Consider the following 14,494-nt stretch of genomic DNA (forward strand, 5'->3'; position numbering starts at 1 on the left):
GATAATGTATTGCTGAAACGGAACACATTCAACAGTTTCTGCTGTAAAATAGAATTTTGTGGCCAACAGCGAGGCAAAGTCAGAATGGGGAGGTGGCGAGAAAAAGGAGAGAAAGGTTAATTACGTTGCTTGGTTCCGAAACATCTTTCTCCCTGTGTGAGGAAGCCATATTTTTACATTTTATGTTTAAAAAAAAGCTGTACAACAGAAATCCTTAATGAAAATGTAATCGGTGAAGATCCAAACCAAAGCCAGTCCCGAACCAGCAGCAGCAGAGTTTGGTCTTCACCGCAGACAATAAAGTGCTGCAGTGGGTGCGAAGATGCTGGCTTTGTAAAACTTAATCACATAAAAAAGAGACACCTTTATTCTGAAAAATGGACTGTGTGGCTAATAATTAATTGGGATGAGATGAAAGTTCTGGCACAATGACGTCTATTGTCTAAGAGCCTTATGTAGTCAGTATTTTGTGAGCCCCTTTTAAACCATAGCCATCAAAAAATACAGAGAGATACAGGGACGATTTTGGTATCTATTATCTCATTAAAGTAAAATGGAGCCAGTCACCAGAATCACAAATGCGTTCTTTTAACACAAAAAAACAATGAAAGCATCAGAGAGCTATGAGACAACTGACTCAGACCTCTGAGCATGTTCTTTTGGGGCCGATGTTCCTCTGACTGTCCTTATTTGAGGGCCATTGCCACAGTGTCCTCTCCCTCTGTTCTGCCAGCGACATCCTCAGGCTTTATTGATGCCCTTCCGAGCCTCCACCTTGTCCCACACATACTGCACAGATCAAACTAATCTGCTCACACAGTTGCTGGCCAGACATCTGTCTCTGATAACCCCCTGGATCGTCATATGTGGGTTAAATCGTGGCTGTTTTGATGCTAAGATATTCCATATAAAACCAACACATTTTTTGTCAGAAAAAGGTCACCAGCCTCTGCCTGTGATTTCACAATATGAGTAGAGATAACCACTATAACAACACTGTGTAGAAGACCGGCCGCTGTCAAAAGCTTGGCTTAAAAAAAGCACAGGGGGTTTCTTATATTGTGGTTCCCCTTCTCCTACTCTGAAGGCGCTGGATAAGCTCCTTTGTTAGGCACTCAGAGATATTCAAATCACCAAAAAAATCCAGCATAGCTAAAAATGGATTTCTTATCAACACTTTCTGTTTGTCTGCTTTTTTCCTGAGCTGCAACTTTGTTCAAAAAAGTCCTTGAAGTGATTAAAAACATGCATGCCAAGAGTGACTTTGCTTTAAGTTTTCCCACACAGAAGGTTATCAGAGCTGTTAATCACATCCATTTCATAGATTAATCTCTACCAGATTGTATGGTGCATGTTTTTACACGGACACACACACAAACGCAGACATGAAACTTACTTGCAGAGTATTCAATGCATGCGGCCATGAAACACAAATAAACTATAAATTCCAAAGGGTTGAGTAGACAATACACCCCAATTTGGGCCTCTGGCTCATAAAACGTGTCTTCCGGAATTCAAATCAGAAAACCTCACTAGTCAGGGATAAAAATAGAAACTGCTGAACATTTTGTTGCATCGTCAAACATGAACCTCGGCCTGTGAGAGAATCTTGAGACGAGGAAGTCTTTGCTGAGATGGATGAATGAGCTATTTTTCTTCATTTTGCAGGAAGGAGGTGGGTTCTGAAGGAACATTTCTCTCTCTGTATTCGTGGGAAAAATTCCCTCATTAACAGTGTCCGAAGGGAAGAAACGCAATGATAAACCGGTTCCATATGTTACAGGATGAATCTCTGAGGCAGGAGCAGCCTCTCTGTGCGCATCTGTGCCTTTCTTCATACCGGGAAAGAATACATATAAATTATCTTTTAAGTGTTAGCAATATTAAGTTATCCAAAAGAGTACGAACAAGTTCAAGAAGACATTACACTGTCGCTAGACCTTGAGTTTGGCTTCCTGATAGACCTGATCAGTTACAAATTAAATATTATTTCCTTTGTCATCACTTAAAGTCACTTTCAAATGAATAAATACTAAAAACAAAAAACAAAACACACATACAGACAACAAACAAGCAGCAAAGTAAAGTGATGAAGCAGCATACTCACTCTACTCCGTCTGTCCCAGATGCCAGGTACTGTGTCTTTTGTCTCTCAACCTGAGGCCCCTCATCTCTGTCTCTGTCTCCTCATCTCACTTAGCCTCCTTTACATACCCCTTAACCTCAGCTGACATCAAACAGCCATGACCTAAAATCAACAACGACATCCGACAACAAAAAACTCAAAACAAAACACACGTCTCCATGGCCGCTCTCTTGTGAAGAGCCTCAGTGTGTGTGCTTAACCAAGTGTGAGCTCTTTCTGAAAGGGAGAGGAATGAGGGAGGCAGAGCATCTTGCCTCTCTCCCTGTGGTACTTACAATGGTCCTCACTTACCCCCTTATCCCCTCCAAACTGGGTCATGGTAGGGGGTGGGGATGGGTGTGTGTTTGTATGTGCGGTGATGATGAGGAGGAGGTGGTGGGGTTTTAATACCCCTTGGAGGGCAGAAGGGAGGGGAAGTCTGGGACCGACAGAGTGATGGAGGGGAAGTGCATGGTTTTGGAGGTAAAAGATATTCAACTCATTGACTTTGTGAGACCTCTGGCCACTGGAGAGGAGCAGGGCAGGACGGGGCTTTCAGGAAAGGGTAAGGGTAGCAATTAGAAATCTGGCCTTTGTGTTTCATAACACTGTTAAAGTGCATCTTAGTTGACTAATTTAAAGGTGCTATATGTAGCCTTATGAGACCAGGAGATCCTAAATACATCATTTCAAGCTTTCTTATCTCTTGGAGTATTTTCGCAACATAGTAAAAAGAAAAACAATGATGCATGTTGAATTGAAGTAACCGAGCTTGGATTTGTTTGTAGAACAACATTTTAGTGGAAACAAACTACTTAAAAGAGCATCACTAAGACGATTTTCAGTCTCCATAAAACAGAAGGAGTTGTTCTTCCAGCACAAACAAACATAAAGCTTTCTAACATGTTTACCCTTTGCAACCCCTTACAACATAAAGCAATTGGGTTTATGGAAAATGTTTTAAATTCCAAATTTCCTAGAGGCATATATCTTTGCTGATATTAGTTTATTGGAGATATATCTGTTTTGGTATATACAGTATGTCAGCCAGTGAGTAACAAACAAATTCAGAAATGCCAAAGATACTATGTTTGCAATAGTTTAGAAACAGTGATTGTTCAGAGAGCACTTACAAATGTATTTCAGCCAAGCTAGAGGCATGGCTCTATGGATGGCAGTGTTGGTATGTCTGGTCAATATTTTGCACATCTCTGCACAAAACTGTACAACGCTTTCATTTAAATAACAGTCATATTGTACATATTTTTTGGTCAATTTTCTAGTAATGCTTCTTGACTTGCAGTATACTTGCTTTATCTTTCTTTATATTTTCTGCTTACTATGTTTATTGTTATGCACCAATATACAAAGGCAAATTCCTTGTATGTGAAAATCTACTTGGCAATAAACCTGATTCTGATTCTAGCATACTGATGTTAGCATGTAGCCTAGCGTGGTGGTAGACTAGTCTTGTTCAATTATAGAATCCCACTCAGTACACATCTTGGTCACAATTCCTAACTATAAACGAAATGTATGGGATCCTTCAGGATAAGTTATGTGTTCATGTGAAAAAAATGTAATTTATTAAAGCTTAATTTTCAGTATTTTGCCTCAAAAATCCAGTATCAGTGCTATACTTATAGTATCATTCGGACCACTGGTAATGAGTTTCATACCAAGTCCAATGTGTCAATGGATAACAAATAATTGATGCCCAACATGCTGCATGTTATGAATGCCAGTGGATTTGGGTCTCTAAAAGAAGGGTGATAAGCTGCCAATGAGCTGCTACTAAAAGATCTAACAACACTAGTTTGTCAAGAGAGTTGTTTGAAAAGTCATGAGAGAACACTGAACTCAGATAAAAGTTGGGAAAAATCCAAATAATCAGCTGACCCTGGCCATTCTGGTGCTAAACGTTTTATGTCAACCACATATATTGTAGTTTCTGCTTGCAGAAATATGGACACTTGGTCATAATCCTCCCCATCACTTTCAGCCTCTGCATGCCCTTCTCACTCCATCACTCTGCTCCCTCCCTAATGCCCTCTCATAGAGTCATAATCATGCAACGCTACAAACAATAAAAGATGTTCGTTTGATATTGTCCAAATCCACTCACCAGCGGTGGTTGCTCAAATTAGGACAGCACGCTATCTCACCCTCTTTTCTTATCTATGTCTTCTGAGTGGTCCAATCGCTATCACCACATTTCACAGATCATGTGCTGAGAAACCAGAGGGCGTAAATCCTCTTTAAATTCATATCATGTCGCTCAAAGTCCACAGCTTCTGTTAAATGTGTTTTTCGTTAATGTATACCAATTTTGCAAATTTTTTCATAAATGTGAAGTTGATAAATACTGAAATGTATTTTATGGACATGTCATCTTGGTAATGACCCTGAATAATTTGTGCTATGTCCTCATCTCCTTTTGATGTGAGTAGTTTTATGGAGCACTTTCTTCAGTCACACAGATTTTTATAGATAACTGCAGATGTGATGATGATTTTGATGCTACTGTCAATGATGGTGATAATGATTATCCAAAACCCACGTTAAAAAAATCATGAACCTGTGGGAAACCAAAGTTGTGTTGGTCTTGTGAGCATACACACACACACACACACCAAAACAATCTAGATGGCTAAATAGCACTACAGGTACAAGAAAAATATGTATTTTTGATTTTGGCAATTACCGTACATAACCAATAGTGCTGTAACTCACCCTGTAGTCTCAAGTAACTCTTAAGAAGCATTTCAGAGCAGTACCAACTTATAATAATGATCCCTATTGTCTTCAGTGCAGCATTAGAAAGACTATTAATATTAGATGTCTGTAAGCTGTATATTTGACAGAGACAAGAGTTAATAATGCAGTGCCAATCTGTTGACTCTGACTGGCACTGTAATATAAACTCTGTATCTTTCATCAAACGCAGCTAAAACGGATCGGATCACATTGAAATATTCCCAACCAGTAGAGATGACAACGTATGAAAGACACACTATGATGCTGGTTAGTTTGTGTAGCCTGGTGGCCACTGAAAGGTTCCCATTAAAGGTATAGAAAGGTAAAAAAAATAAAAATAAAAGTGGAGTGATACTTACTTGGATATAGACTGAGTGCTCATTTTTTTGGCTCTTTCAAATTCATGTCAATAGATCATAATATGAGAAAACTGTGGTATATTATCTTCCCTGGGGATAATGTTCCATGAAAAAAAAAACACCTTCAGTGGGTACGACGTTACTGGCCCTCAGTGCGTAAATATGGGCCTAAATCCATGCTGCTTATCATGTGTACATAGGACTACTACTACTACTACTATAACAGTATTAAAATGATTGCATAAAGCCCTGTATCATTAGACTGACATACAGAGTATATATAAATACATACATGTATATTGATACATGCAGTTTGACGCTATGAGGATCATATCATATCATATTGCAAAGAAACCTCAGCCTTTCATTTCTCATACCGCTCCACAGCATTAGAGCAACAGTTTCACTGCAAAATTTTATATTCTCAGCACATATAGGCAGCTTTCAAAACATATGTATATATCAGCATGTCATTAAACAGACTGCTCATAGATGGACTGGGGAGATTGGGGTTGCTTAACTCCCATAATCCTTCAGTCTGTCTGCATAAACCAAACTAATTTGGCTCATTTGAGAGTGTATCGTCCATGTAAACATCAAAGCAGTTTTAAGAAGAGGTCTGAGTGACAGATTGGTCAGACATCTTGTCAGTTTTTTCACAATATGGTTCTACTCAAGCCATTACAACAATTTGTCTATATCCGAGTTGTAGACTGATGGGTTGCTATTAGTGTGTACTAAGCCTGAGGCAGCAGTGTCATGAAATGAGGATTTCATGGGAAAGTTTAACTTCCTGGGAAATAGTACATCTGTAAAGATGACAACACTGTATATTTGAGTCGTCCTCATCGTGAAGTCAGGAATTTCCAAGTTTACCACAAAAACATTGAATTTGAATGGCAACTTCCTGATGGAAAACTTTCAGAGGACTGACTTAACTCCAACCAATAAAACTACCACAGTTTTTTAAACACTTCCTCCCCTGCTATCAAGTTAATGTAACCCACTCAGTGTTTCCCACCCCAAGATCCCGTTTCAACTAGAGGTGTTCAGTACATCTTTACCATCTTTATAGTCAGTTCAAAGTGAACAGACTATACTGAATCACCATTGTCACTGACCAAATCAGTAGCTTTTAGCAGTGGTGCTCCACTCACTGGTGACTTAGAACACCATTGTCAGACAAACTACATAGTCAGTGACTACGAATCTTTGAACTTAACTCGATGAAATGATTCGAATCAGCAAGAAGATTCATGACTTCCACCTCTAGTTTCAGCAGGAAGTACATCACATCACGAGAGGAAAAACACAATTTAATGGGGTCTTTACTGTAACTTACATCTCCTACCAGTTCTAATGTTTAGTTAGTTATTAAACCTCTTGACGCTGTCTGCATAGTCACAGGAGTAGTTGTTACTGTAAACCACGTGTGTAAATATTAAAGTGGCTTTGTAGCTGTAGAGTTATGTCTCAGAGGCAGTTCAGGATAATCTGCGATAAAATCAGCTTACAAATTTTGTAACTGGGTATAGCCCAGCCCTCAGAACCAGTGCTGAGCATTACACATGTTCACAAACAATTCTTTGAATTATTTAAATTCAGTGGTGGAAGAAGTACTCAGATCCTTTACTTAGACTAAGTAACAGCAACAATACCACACTGTGGAAATACTCAATTGCTACAATTAAAAGTCCTGCATTTGAAATTCTACTTGAGTAAAAGTACATAAGTCTTCTTCTTTTCCTTTCGGCTGTTCCCTTTCAGGGGTCGCCACAGCGAATCATGTGCCTCCATCTAACCATGTCCTCTGCATCCTCCTCACTCACACCAATTAACTTCATGTCCTCTCTCACTACATCCATAAATCTCCTCTTTGGTCTTCCTCTAGACCTCCTGCCTGGCAGCTCCAACCTCAAAGTACATAAGTATTACCAGCAAAATGTACTTAAAGTATCAAAAGTAAAGGTAGCCCTCAAGGTCCCGAAAGACAATAATTTTTTATCTTAAGCATAAAAGATACACACAAGTTATTATCGTATGCAAAAAGATAAAAAAAACTTTTTTTTCGGGACTTCAGGGGCTCTCCTGTTAGTTTTGTTGCATTACATTACATTTAATAAATGTCATGAAGTAAAAAGTATAATATTTCCCTCTGAAATGGTGTAGAGTAGAAGTATAAAGTAGCATAAATTGGTAATGTACCTCCAAATTGTACTGAGGTTCAGTACTTGAGTAAATGTACTTAATTTCCACCACAGTCTAAATTCAATATTCATTAAAAGTCACCAAGATCTGCTTCAAGATATTGTGTTTGTGTTGTTTATGAAGCCAGAGAATATGGGCCCACTGCCCAGCATGGAGGAAGCAACCAGGGAGCAAGAAACTTTCTTGGTGTTTGTTTTGGGTGAGCAGCTTCCATTGGAATAAATGTTTGGATACTATTTAGCCTCATTACAGCCACTGATGTAACTCATTGGCCAAATATTTGACAAAGGTCAGGAGGTCTCCTGTTAAACTCTGGCTACCTCTGCTGTTTACACAGTGACAGTATGCATGTGTTTGTTTCAGTGCATCCAAAACCAAAGTGTGATTCACCACAGCAGACTCAGTGAGAAAGCACTGCAGGTCAAAAGGTTCATTCACTGACCAATACAAAGCAACTTACATTTGTTTAAAGTTGAAGGACTGAGATCAAGAGCTTATAATGTTCCTTTATCTCAAGTCAAGTCTAAAGTTGCCTTTGTAATCATGTCATGTCATGCTATATATGAACGTCAGGGGGTATAGCTCAGTGGTAACATTTGACTATAGATCAAGAGTTGTGATTACATAGCTTAAATGCTATCCTAAGCACAAATAATTGTTGGAGCATCTGCTCAAACTGTTTCCTCAGTACAATATCACTTCAGTGAATCAATATTAGTGCAACCACAAGTTAAACAGCATGTTTCCGATCATTTTATTTAGTACCCTGTAACCGCAGCCACTGACTAGTGCTTCAGCCAGAGAGGAGGAATTTATTGTACAATTACCTGCAGTTTAATGTGTGGTGTCTGGCTGGAACGGAAACCTGTAGACTTTCAGAACTCACTAGTACACGGTTTGACACCTGTGGCTGAGATGTTACGTAATGTTCTGTGTTATATGCCAGTGGTTCTAGGTCTTAATGTCAGGACTCAGATTGCTGATAGTTTTGTTTGAGCCATTCCAGCCTCTACATAAGGGACAACAGAAAATCATCAGTGCACTTAGGCTGCAATAAACAGCATAAAGGAACAATACACTGTACATATGTTTCTATAGGGGGCAGCAAGAATTGAACTAGGGACCTCTTGACCTGCAGTTAAATGCTTTACCACTGAGCTATACCCACTCCAAGCTCTAGCATTGTGGAGGTGCCTTTGTTTTGTTTGGTCCATGCCATGACCCCTTCAGCATACAGAGGACAGCATATGAATAGACACATGCATGCATGTGTGCATCTTGGCTTACAATATAGAGTGATGGATGAACGGATAGATGGATACAGGGTCTAAAGATAGCATACCATAAACAATGCACACTATAAATAGTGTTGCACACTAATGAACAAACAAACCAACTATATTATGCAGTTTATGGAAATCCTCCTGCTGAGAATCTATTATGGCACACCAGAGGAAAACAACAAACAATTTTGTCTTATCTGTTTACTCGTGCCTTTGGTAATAAGTCCAATAAATTTATTTTTGTTCATGTTATTTTGATCAAGCTCACATCTATAGTAAGAACTCTGACGTAGATATTTTCTAAAATGCAGTACGTTTTTAAAAGGTTGTCCCCGTATTCCCTTCTTGACAAATATTAGATTTGATTAATTGACCAATGGCAAGACAATGAAAAAGAGTAAAGTTTGTATGATGTGAGTTCACTGTAAGGTTCATGTACCTCCATCTCATGTACACCATTGTTTAAACACTTTATTTCACCCTTAAATGCAAATATAGTCTTGGGAACCTTGATGAGTTTTGTCTGTAATTAGTTTGGAGCAAATTAATTAACACGGGGTGAATGGAGGCTACAGCATCAGTCTGTTTGTTGTAGCTCTGAGTTGAGGTTCTGTTACAAAATTACAAAAGGAATGGTAACCATGCATGAGGGGGTATAGCTCAGTGGTAGAGCGTTTGACTGCAGATCAACAGGTCCCCAGTTCGACTCTGGGTGCCCTCTCTGTTTATAACTAATGTAAACAGTGCTTAGTGCATATATGACCTAACTTCAGCATGTTAAAGCCAGCATAGTAGCAAATAATAGATGAGAGAAAAAGGCTTTAAACCTCATGTTGGTGCAATGTTCATTTGATCTCTTTTTCATATAACTACGTCTTTCAATTTGTTGCCCAAAGACGCAAAATAAGATTACAAGAGCCCTGTATCCCCCCACCTTACACTAAACTTACATTATCTTATATTGTTACTGTCACGCTCATGCGGTTATAGCTCAGTGTTGGAACATGAGGCTGCAGATAAAGAAGTACCTTTTTAAACTCTGTGTACTACTTCTGTTGATAATATTACATTACATGCAATCATATCTGTGACTCCATATATGGAATGCTAGCCGTGTTTGTATTTATCTACCCTAAAATGTATTGCTTTAATCTGGAGTCAGTCTTTATTGGTGAACACAATGAGCATGTTTTATTTATAGTAACATAACTTTATATATACAGTATATCATGTAGAGACAAGCTGAGAAAACCAGTTGAAAGTGGTGTGGTGTGTGGATTTCACACAGTGCACATTAATGTCTGTAGACCAAAAAACATTTTTTAAAAGACATTTTTAAATCTTTGAATTATTAATAGTTTCGATGACAATATTTACAAAGACATACATAGACTTTCAATGAAAGAATGAGTTGGAATATCACTCTACATGTAAATAGACTGTATTATATTTTTATTTCTTATATTTTTCTGCTCTATTGTAATATTTTGAGTGATTATCACTAACTAACTTTATTGAATTGACAGTTCAAAAGGTGCTAAACAAAGATTAACTAAAATGAACCTAGACTCCAGAGGATTAATAGTAGTTATTGATAAACCCCCTTAGAACCTCCATTGCACATAGGCACTATGTCTGCAGTACTAGTGGTCAGAAGATATAATGATGGAAATCTTGCAAACCAGACAATTTTTTTTTCTTTTGGAAGTCAAAAGAACAAGTAACTGTGATAGTGAACTGGATCATAATAAAGCAACCCTAATACATGCTGCAAGATACAGTACATTTTATGTTTAGTAGCAATATTAAAGTACAAATTGGACTGAGGGGGTATAGCTCAGTGGTAGAGCATTTGACTGCAGATCAAGAGGTCTCCAGTTCAATTCTGGATGCCCCCTCATCTGTAATGACAGTAACTTTCTGGCTTAACATTCTTGCTTCGGCACAGACAGAATTGATAACTTTGTAATAAATCATTTTTACTTTCAGCATTAGTGTGTGCATTCAATTTATCTCACTAACCTTTTCTTTTGAACCCCATATAATTCATTGCAGTACAAAACAAATGACTACATAAGTTCTTTGAGTTGGCAAAGCTGTGAACTATCTCCTTCACATGTACAGCAGCGGGACTGAGCCACACGTCATTTCATACTTTGCCATAAAAAGGCTTGAACTCATCAGCCTTTAGATTCTCATCTCTAATTACCAGGGAGGAGACAAGTTAACCTGAGGTGAATGGATGCTCGGGCATCTCTGTGAGCATGTGCACGCTATCTTCAATAATCATGCATGCCAAGACACACGTGCACACATGTGGAAGCACACAGCTATCACCTCCTCAGAGACTCATTAGACAAGGAAAGAGAAAGAATAGGAGGGAAGGAGCTGACTGAGGGCTGAAAGAGGAGGAGTCTGAGAGTCTGTGTGTGAATGAAGGCAGTGTTTGTGTGTGTAATGTATTGACTTAATAAGAGTACTGCAATATATGATGAATTAGAGATAAAAATCTGTCCAGTAATCAAGTTAAAGGGCATTGGTAAAGCAAGTGCTCCTGAGGGAAAAGGCTGCTCTGTGGTTGTGTGTGTATATGTATATTTATATATATATATATCTGTGTGTGTGTGTGTGACTCACGCTCAGAGTGACTCAGAATGAGATGTTTCTTGTTGTGACTTCAGGCTGGGATGGAGCGTGTGGATGTGTGTGTTTGTGTGTGTCTACATGTGTACGTGCATGCACCTTTGCCTTTGGTGACAGTTTTAGAGGGCAGAGGGAATATGTGTGTGTGTGTGTGTGTGTGTGTGGTGTGTGCGTGTGTGTGTATGTTTGTTTAAACCTTTGAATGTGTGTGCTCGCAAACTACTGTACATGTGTGTTATTCTTATTCATATTATTCACATTCTCCAGGGAAGTGGCCAGTCTTTCATTACAGTGTGTGTTCACTTGTCTGACAGATCTGTTCCTGAGGCGACTGCTGCTGCTAAATATCACACACCTGGATGCACAGCGTGTGCCGCTCCCTCTCATTCCGTGTCTTCTAAGACCCTATTACCATACTAATAATATCCAACAAATCCCACAGCACTTTCACCTTGATGAGTCTTCGTCAGAGGGGCCCATACAGCACATACCAGATTAGGGATGACTTCATTTACCGCAGCGTATCTTTAATACCACAGGAGCTGAAAAGCCGGGCAGAGGGAAGATGGATGAAGGAGAGGAAGGTTTCATTAAATAACATCCCAAATATATATAAATACAACAGCTGGTTCCAACATTATCGTCATCTACTGTATCTGTTTGTGCTGTGAAATGGGGAATGGGAATTGAAGCGTACAAGTTGGATTTAGTATGCTTTTGCCTACGTGTGTTTGTGTATGTGCACATCGCAAGTGGTAGCATGTCTGTGTGCATTTTTTGGCTTATATGACACAAAACATGATGATCAAAGAGCAAAAAAGCATTTAGTAGTTTTAAGTATCTTATGATACTTCTGATTTATACATATATATGATGAATGAATAATTTTGAGAATTTTTACCAGAAGAAAGTTGAAGAGTAAAATTACTCTTAATGCAGAATGATCTATTTGATTATATTTTATATACTGTATATTATATAATTGGATCATTATTAATAATGTATTTAACATTTATGCTGCATTTTAATGTTGTAGTAATGTATAAGTGGAGCTAAGTTTAACTTCACCCCAAAAGGAGGTATGTGTACACAGTTACACATGTAAGAAAAATATAATAAGTAAAAAAATAAACACACAAATATACAAATAAACAAACAAGCCGACTCTGGAAAACATTCAACGGTTATTTAAAAGTAGCCATTAGTATTTTAACAACTCTTTGATATTTTCAGTATTAAATAATTTTTCAAATTAAACAGGGCTTTGCTTATTTATGATACTGTTAACTAATCTAATTCTCTCATCGTCAAAGCTCAGACAAACTAATATGTAATGATACTCACAACCTTGAGCTCCAGTCAAACATAATCAGGATCTTGGAATATAGTCACATAAATATCTCTTCTTTATACTGTTGTGTCATTTAATCTTTGACAATGCATCATATTTTATAAGGTGACTATAAGTTTTGTGTGGAAAATCTTAATCTGCAAAGGAAATATAAACAACAGCAGTCAAATAAATGTAGTGGACTAAAAAGTACAAAAGCTGTGGAGATTAAGGGGAAAACGGAAATCACAGCATGAAACCATGAAAAATAATAATGATATATGAATAATGATAACAACTATTACCATTAGTAAAACACAACCCAGTCGATGCTCCTTTATCAAGGCAGTGTGAGACACAAAATGTTAATCTGTTAATTGAAATTCTGGAAGTGAAAATGGGTGCACTTTATTTTCAAATGCTAATTTGGAGTTTGAATGATTTTAGCAGTATGCCAAAAAAAATGAATAAATAAATGCAAATTTCAGCAATCTTCACATGGCTGCATCTTTTTGCTGATCTTTCACGTTTGGTTAATATATCAGTTAGAACTGAGTTGAACTGGTTGTATAGGCCCGCTGCATTCACTTGCCTATGTGCCAGTAAAGGACTTTGGTAACCCACTTTTACAGCTGGATTTGCATTGAGTGAATTGAAGCGAAAGATTTAAATGGCATCAGTCTTGCTATTAAAGCAAAGCAAAACATCAGACAAACAGGGAGGAGCGGCTTTCTCTTTTTCTCTCTCACTGTGTGTGTGTGTGTGTGTGTAGAGGAGCAGGGGGAATGCTGTCCCTTGCCTCCGCTCAGTGTGTGCAGCAGCTGTAGCTTTCAGCCTCAGTCTACACTGTAGGGGCCATTCTGCTGTCTGAAAGACTGATAGATACAAAGAGTAGAATGGTGATGAGAGATGACTCAGAGGATAGCGCTGATGGTGCGTCTCAGACACACTCATTCCCCCTCTGCATGTTTCAATACAACATGTGTATGAAGTGAAAACAAAAACTGAGCTTATGGGTCAAGGATTCGAAGTGGGCTCGAAAATAAGGGTTGCACCGTGAGGAGCTGTTTGTGGACGAGAAGATCGAGAGGGTAACACGGTCATCAAAGCATGTGTCAATTTCACAACTGGCCTGAGGACAGGAAAATCTTGACTGAATTTGGAGAGAGTACTCCACTCCCTCCCTCCTTCCCTGATATGACGTCTTATCCTTTGTCGTCCTCTGTCCACAACACAGGGAAAAAAACCGCAAAAAAAACACCATGGATACAGATGCTGACCTACGCCTGATGCACACATATGTTACAGAGGAAAACCCTGCAAGCGAAGCAATCAGTTCTCACACTCTATAGAAACAAACAGGCATGCATGTTCACATAAACACACAAAAGCAGCTCAACACGCATGGCGCCCACAGTCTAATGAGACAAAATCGGAGAGAGTGCATGAATGGAGTGCCCTGTTTCAGCACATGGCACCGAGCGCTGAGCAGTGCAACATCCCCATTCATAGTCTGGCACTGAGGGCAGAAAATGGAGCTCGCTCACAAGCCAGCTCACAGTATAGAGGTATTATAATATCTGGGGGGGGGAGACTCAGCACACTAGTATCCCCTCTTCCTCACCATCCCCCACCTTCCTCCCTGTGGGCCCTTGCTACCCGCCCCCACAAATCCCAACACACTCTCACCCTTCCACTACCCTCCATCCTTTTGCTCTCACAACTGTTCTCCATCCCCATCCCCCTCTTCCAAACCTCCAGTTCCACTTCCTCATCATCATCCATAAGG

General features: G+C 38.9%; 1 protein-coding gene and 2 non-coding genes across 7 annotated transcripts in view; 2 read left to right on the forward strand and 1 right to left on the reverse strand.

Moving 5' to 3' along the window:
- Nucleotides 1-14,494, reverse strand: part of gjc1 (gap junction protein gamma 1) — a 45,501-nt gene that overhangs the window by 12,606 nt on the left and 18,401 nt on the right. Inside the window, exon 2 of one of the 5 annotated variants that reach the window (XM_044181449.1) lies at nucleotides 11,827-11,917. The exons of 3 other annotated variants lie outside the window; for them this stretch is intronic. The gene's annotated coding sequence lies outside the window, so the exon portion shown is untranslated. Of the gene's footprint in view, nucleotides 1-2,107; nucleotides 2,429-11,826; nucleotides 11,918-14,494 lie in introns of those variants that run through there. One more of the 5 variants, XM_044181448.1, reaches the window with a different exon arrangement.
- trnac-gca lies at nucleotides 9,382-9,453 on the forward strand. Its single transcript has one exon. It is a non-coding gene; the product is annotated as a tRNA-Cys (tRNA).
- On the forward strand, nucleotides 10,559-10,630 carry trnac-gca. Its single transcript has one exon. It is a non-coding gene; the product is annotated as a tRNA-Cys (tRNA).

This window comes from Siniperca chuatsi, linkage group LG21, assembly GCF_020085105.1.
Source record: "Siniperca chuatsi isolate FFG_IHB_CAS linkage group LG21, ASM2008510v1, whole genome shotgun sequence".
Classification (NCBI taxonomy): Eukaryota; Metazoa; Chordata; class Actinopteri; order Centrarchiformes; family Sinipercidae; genus Siniperca; species Siniperca chuatsi.